Source organism: Scyliorhinus canicula, chromosome 6, assembly GCF_902713615.1.
Source record: "Scyliorhinus canicula chromosome 6, sScyCan1.1, whole genome shotgun sequence".
Lineage (NCBI taxonomy): Eukaryota > Metazoa > Chordata > Chondrichthyes > Carcharhiniformes > Scyliorhinidae > Scyliorhinus > Scyliorhinus canicula.
This window is the reverse complement of record NC_052151.1, coordinates 205811665-205818888: the sequence shown is the minus strand read 5'-3', so window position 1 is coordinate 205818888 and position 7224 is coordinate 205811665. Positions and strand designations below refer to the sequence as shown.

General features: G+C 56.1%; 1 non-coding gene across 1 annotated transcript; it reads left to right on the top strand.

Annotated features, from left to right (window-relative positions):
• Positions 1-635: 635 nt before the first annotated feature.
• On the top strand, positions 636-709 carry trnat-agu. The gene has a single exon. It is a non-coding gene; the product is annotated as a tRNA-Thr (tRNA).
• The last annotated feature ends 6515 nt before the right edge of the window (positions 710-7224 follow it).

Sequence of the window (7224 nt, the reverse complement as noted above, 5' to 3'; positions counted from 1 at the left end):
CAACAACTGTCACATCGCACGTCACTCGTAAGGAGCGAGTAGTTGCTGCAAGTTAGAAGATTTGTGAAATGAACCCAAAGGGAGGCTGTCCGCCTGACTGTGAGGGAAATGCGCTGGAGAGGGGGAATTTCCAAAGAAGAAAATGCAAACGGCCTCTTGAAAGTCAGTGAAGTGCGGTATGCGATTGCTGCGAAATCAGGTTGCAGCTCAGTCAGTGGACCGTCAGATTTTAAATTTCAATATCCAGGTTTCACGTCGCTATCCGGGCGCTGGTTCTGCCATAAGAAAAAATAAGGAATGAATGCAGAATGGTTCAGAACAATTGGAAGAAAAGTAACAACAGCATCAAATCACGATGCTTTCCTCGATATGTATCTAATGTGAAACATTTCTCCTGGTCCTCTCCTGGATTATTTCGTTATCGTTTTAAGGTTATATTCAATCATTTCCCAATTCCCGTAAACAATTTATATTCGGTTACATCTTCCCAGCAGAACTTCTGTTTTGAAAGGCCAGTGCACATGAATGTTTTAATTTGCACCGTCGAGCACCCCATCACAAATAAACAAAACCATATTGAAGAAAAATAATGAGAGCTATTCTAAACTTCAAATTAAAGGCTGCAGATTTCCGTCGGCGCCGTGGCTTAGTTGGTTAAAGCGCCTGTCTAGTAAACAGGAGATCCTGAGTTCGAATCTCAGCGGTGCCTTCATACGATGCGGTGCACGGTTTTTAGATCAAAACGGTAGCTCAAAAAGGAATACAGTATTCGGGTTTTCATGATGAAAGTAGAATATCCTGAGGAAATCGCTGTCGCACCAACTTCAAAGCACGTTTTATCTTGTGTTCCATCACATATTTGTCCCAGCCTCCATCATTCGTTGAACTACGACACTGCCTCTTAAAGAGTATACGATCCATCACATTTCTCCATCTCTTTAACGTTGAAGACTCGAAACGTTAATTATTTTCTCATTCTGCAGATATCCTGAGACTTGCTGAGATTTCTACCAGCATTTTCTGTTTTTATTACAAATTACTAGTATGTTCAGTAATTTGCTTTTATTGCAGGAGAAGATTTACCTCTGGTAACACAAAAGGAGCATTTGGAGTGTGTGGAAATGCAGAAGGAGCGTTTGGAATATTTGTCAGCAATACCACCCTTTGAGCAAGGATTGCTAGGATTTATCTGATGCACAGTATTCCACACTGGAAACATTAGCTCTGTTCTCTCTCCATAGATGCTGTCAGACCTGCTGAGATTTGGCCGCATTTTACATCGTTATTTCAGATCCCAGCATTCGTAGTAAGTTGCTTTTATATTGAATGGTTTATGTTGCTGCATGTTAACAGGAAGGAATCGGCATGGCTGAATGGTGGGCTGTTTTGGATGAAGACGCTGTGCTGACAGATCTATATTCACACCGAAACTTTGCAATTTACACACAATTTTCAATTTTACCGAATGAGCTTTCTCGTGTTCACACTCTGCCAGATGAAACCAGTGAAATCCATCTCTATGTCCTTGTAGCTTCCCACCAATATCTCACCAAAATAGATGTAACTTTCAAAGCTTTGAAGGCCCAGTGCAGATAACAAATGGTTAACAACAGTTGCCACATCACACGTCACAGGTAAGGAGCGAGCAGTTGGTGCAAGTGAGAAGATTGTGAAATGAGGACAAAGTGAAGCTGCCGGTCTTCCATCCAAGAAAATGCTTTGGAGAAGAGGAATTATCAAAGGACAAAATGTGAAAATAGAAGAGAGTCCATTACGTTAGCCAGACGGTGAAGGCAGCCATGGCGAAGGATCTCCATGAGCCCGGGGCGCGATTCTCCGCACCCGCGAAAAATCGCGAAGTTGGCCGTTAAAACGGGCGCATTTTACGACGGTCGGGAAGGGTCAATTTCCCGACGTATTCACGTCCGGGAAATGGGCTAGGAACGCGGCCGCGTCAATCACGTGCGCGATGACGATGGAACGCGACGACGATACGACCACGCCCACGTGACGCCGCCCGACGCCGTAAAAAGGTGCGGGCGAACACAGAATCTGTCGGCCATGATGTCGGAGCTCAGGAGAGCTGCCCCTCAGTTTGTTGAGGCTGATGTCGAGACGCTGCTTGATGCCATCGAGCAGAGGAGGGGCATCATCTGCCCGCGTAGAGGGTATCGCCAACCTGCCAGTGCTGTGCGCCAGGCCTGGCGTGAGGTGGCTGCTGCCGTTAGTGTTGTGGGGCAGACCCCTCGCTCAGCAGAGCAATGCAGAAAACAGATGCACGACCTCACCAGGGCTGCCATCGTAAGTGCCAAGAGGGTGCCCCCTGGTCACAACCATCCCTCCCCCCTTAACTTAATCACCCACCTCCGCCCCCGGCACGGGGGGTGGACGGGGATTGGGGCAGAGTTAGTTGAGGGTGGTTCACAAAGTTGTCACAGACCCAGCGCTCTGGCCCCCGTGGAGAGATGCAATGGTCTTATGACAACTTGACCCCCAAACTGTGCCAGTATCTGAACGGACTGCTGATACCTGCTGTATTGTAATGATCAACCTATGTCCCCTCCCCCAATAGGCCAAGACCGCTCACAACACCCGTGAACGGCACCAGACTGGAGGGGGTTCACCCAACCTGCACCCCCTCACCACGTTTGAGCAGAGGGCACTGAACCTTGTTGGGGGGTCTGGCATCCGGGAGGTCGCGCTATGCGAGGTTGGCTGAGCTGCAACAAGTGAGACAACCCTCCATGACAAACACCCCCTCCCTCCCACACCCTCTGTCCCTTCACACACCCTGCCCACTTGGACACCTCCTCCATCCTCTGTCCCTTCACACAGCCTGCCCACTTGGACACCTCCCCCATCCTCTGTCCCTTCACACACCCTGCCCACTTGGACAGCTGCCCCATCCTCTGTCCCTTCACACACCCTGCCCACTTGGACACCTCCCCCATCCTCTGTCCCTTCACACCCTGCCCACTGGGACCGTCCAGTGCCCGGCCGAGCGAATCTAAATAAGCCGTTTCATTCTCTTCCCTAGGACGTGATGCCGAAAGACCAGGGCCATCTGCCTCCAGGCGGAGACATGCATCTGGCCCCACCTCACCCAGGGCTGCACAACATTCGGTGCCCGGTCAGCGGGGAGTCCCATCCTCCCCAACAGAATCTGTGGAGCAGGACGCCCAGAGAGCGGCGACACAGTAGGAAACGGGTTACGTGGGTTTAAGTAGGGTGATCATGGCACGGCACAACATCGAGGGCCGAAGGGCCTGTTCTGTGCTGTACTGTTCTATGTTCTATGAAACAGAAATGGCCCGCCAACGCACTGCGGCCTCTCACCTGGATGATGAAACAGAGGAGGCGTCAACCCAAGACGACCTCGAGCTTGTGGCACTGCTATCTCCCACACCATCCACCATCCCAGAGACACTCACCCCGGCTGGCCTATTTAGTGGTGAGGCTCCTGCGTCACGGTCTGGTTCGCACATCACAGCTGAGCAGGTACAGCAGGTGGAGGTCGGAGCAGACAAGGGCCCGGACTGGCGGAGGCCAGGTCAGGCCCAGCATGCAGCTGGCTCCCAGACGTTTTCTGAGTTCCTGGAGTTTCTCAACCCACCCGCACAGCCAATGCCTCAAGAAACCCAGGGAAACAATGACGGGGTGAGGGCTGTCTTCCTGGCCCTGCAGATGCTGTTAAGGAGTCGAACTGCGTCCACGAGCAGGGAGTGGTGCCGCTCATGGCAGCGACCCAGTCTGACACCGCACGGATGGCATCCGCGGTGGGGGCAATGGGTCAGGTTATGCAAGGCGTTGGGGTTAATGAGCACGCGTCATCCTCGGCCCTGGACAGGGTTGCCCTCTCACAGGCAGCAATGTGCCAGAGCCAAAACGACATTGGTGGCGCCCTGCGGGCCTTGGCCCAGTCTCACCAGGTCATGGCCCAGTCACAGCAGTCAGTCGCCGAGAGCATCAGCCACCTGACACATGTGCTGGATGGCGTCGTGCACTCACAGGTTGAGGTCGCACAGTCACTGGCGGGAATGTCTAACTCCCTGGACTCCGTGTCTGCAAACGTTCGGATCCTGGTGGATACCATCGCAGGCCTCCAGGACTGGCAGCGCCAGGTGTCGGTGGCGCGCGGGGCACCTCCCCGCTCGCACCTCTGTCCCAAAGTGAGGCCCGGGGGCCACCGGGCTCCCCGAGGGAGGAGGAGGTTTCCGGGCCCGTCCCATTAAGTCCATCACGGGACGTCCCGGAATTCTCGGCCTCCCCCCGTCCAATCCCTGGTGCATTGGGTGGGCAGCAGGCAGAGCAGGGTGGCACAATGTCACCCGAGACACCCGCAGAGCAGCCTGGCCCATCAAGGCCGGGTCGCCCCAGGAAACGCTTGGCCAAGGAGAAACGAGTCGAAGGGGGCGATTCACAGCAGTCCTCCTCCACTCCTGCTGTATCATCTGGGGACTCACGTAGACGTAGTGGTAGGGCCCGTAAGGCAACAAAGTGAAACACAGAGTAAGTTGGTATGGGTGAAGGGCACAGTTTAGTTGTAGGGGCAAGGGCACCTGTAAATTATTGTTAACATTAAACGCACTGTTCCACCTTACTTGTAAAGCCGTGTGATTGTTCCACAGCCACAGGATTCGTGATGGTGACCGAGTGTCGCTGGGGTTGACGAGCGGTGAAACTTCGGTGCCGGGTGTGCAGTCCCTGCCCCTCCCCCCACCCCCTCCCACTGCTAGCCCACGCGGGCACGTGATGGAGTGTCCGTGACAAACTCAGCGGCCACCAAGGTGGATGGTTCAGCTATTGCCATGGGTCAGACTCTCTCTAACGATTCTGAGCTCACAGCTCTTCGTAGAGCGGGCTGTCATCATTCCACATGGCACCTGTCACACCCGCTGACACAGCCATCAATGTTGTGCCATACCGTCTGGACCCAGTGGTAAGGGTGATGTCAAAGTGGAGCAGTGTACACTGAGAGGGGGTGGTGGGGGGGGGTTGTCGTGGTGGCAGTTGTGTGTTGACCCTCTGCACGACTAGCGATGCAGGTGGTGGTTTGGTGTTCAGCGGTGACGTCACATGCAACGCGTGAACCGTGCTGTCACCAAGGCGTTACATGCCCGCCGTCCTCTCCGGGTCCGTCGTGCTGCCTCCTGGACATCACCAGCACCTGGGTCGTGTCTGCCTGCTGCGCCCGCCACTCCACCAGCCTCCTCCTCCTCCTCCTCCTCCTGCTCCTCCTCCCTCTCCTCCTCCTCCTCCTCCTCTTCCTCCCTCTCCTCCTCCTCCTCCCCCTCCCTCCTCCTCCTCCTCCTCTGTGCTGGCACCACTGCCACTGGCTTCTCCCTCCACCTCCTGCAGCAGGTCATCTCCCCTCTGCATCGCGATGTTGTGCAGAGCACAGCAGACCACAACAATGCGAGCGGCCCTGTCGGGCTGGTACTGCAGGGCCCCTCCGGAGCGGTCCAGGCACCTGAATCTCATCTTCAGGAGGCCAAGGCAGTGCTCCACCACACCCCTGGTTGCTGCATGGGCCTCGTTGTATTGGGTTTCCGCATTGGTCTGAGGCCTCCGTATAGGTGTCATCAGCCAAGACCACAGCGGATAACCCCTGTCGCCTAGCAACCAGCCCCTCAGCCGGGGGGGGGACGTCCCTCAAATATCGCAGGGATGAACGACTGTGCCAGTATGTAGGAGTCATGCACACTCCCTGGGAACCTTGCACAGACATTCATGATCCTCATGTGGGGGTCGCATACCACCTGGATATTCATGGAGTATGTCCCCCTCCTGTTTGTGAACACGTCCCTGTCCCCTGCAGGTGGGCGAATGGGGACGTGAACACAATCGATTGCCCCCTGCACCATCGGTATCCCGGCCACTCTGGCAAATCCACGATCTCGTGAGTCTTGAGTTGCTCGGTCCTCGGGAAAGGTGATGTAGAGGTCCGCGATGGCCTAGAAGGCGTCGGTCACATCTCAGATGCACCTGTGCACCGATGACTGGGAGATCCCGGAGAGGTCCCCGCTCGGAGACTGGTAGGAGCCAGTCGCATAGAAGTTAAGAGCGACCGTCACCTTGATGGCAACTGGGATCGCGTGTCCTCCCCCCGTTCCACGTGGGGCGAGATGCACCACGAGGTGACAGATATGTATCATCGTCCGCCTACTCAGCCGGAGTCTGCTCCTGCAGGTGATGTCCGTCATTGTTAGGAAAGAGACCCGGACACGGTACACCCTCGGCCTTGGTCATCGCCTCTGGCGCCGTGGCTGCACCCTCACTCTCTCCTCTTCCCTCTTCCTCCTCCCCATGCTGCTCGACGACTGGCAACTCCTCGGCCCTTCCCTCTGCTGTTGCAGCTGTCCCTGCATCCACTGCGGGTTGTGGGTGTGGATGCTACTGCATCGCCAAATGCAGTGCAGAAGCCTCAACGACTGCGCAGAACATAGCCGTTCTGTTCACAAACATTGTGCTAACCTACAGAAGGGTGGTGCGGGCAGAGAAACGGGACATGTTTAACGGAGGTTAGTCGACACCTCGGCAGCCGCCTGCCATGGGATACCTGTGTGTCCCGGTGGCCTGGACGCTCTGCTGACACACGGGCAGCCTAACCCCTGGTCACTTTCTGCATCCAAAGGGCAGTTAACTATGTCCTCCTCACCGGTGCGTCAGTGGCCTGTGGCTGTAAGCCACAGGGCAAACAGCGGCCTTGTCCTTGTGACCAGCACGCCATGGCATGGTGGCAGACATTTTGTTATGGGGTTGGATGGGTCAATCGCTCACTCTCTCCCCAACACCACCCCCACTCCCACTCCCCCCCTCCATCTCCCCCTCCGTCTCCCCCACTCCCCCCTCCACCTCCCCCGCTCCCCCTCCATCTCCCCCACTCCCCCCTCTGTCTCCCCCACTCCCCCCTCCGTCTCCCACACTCCCCCTCTGTCTCCCCCACTCCTCCCTCCGCCTCCCCCACTCCCCCCTCCGTCTCCCCCCTCCCCCCTCCGTCTCCCCCACTCCCCTCTCCGTCTCCCCAACTCCCCCCCCATTCCCCCTCCGTCTCCCCCACTCCCCCCGCTCAGGACCCCCCTCCCGTTCTCAGGGATGCCTTCGCCATTGTGGCCAGACACCAGCAGTGCGCTGAGCGGTGCGCTGAGCGGTGCGCTCACCTCCTCGAAGCTGTCGGCAGCCAACACGACTGGTCGACGAACTTGAAAAGCAGGTGTGTTGGAC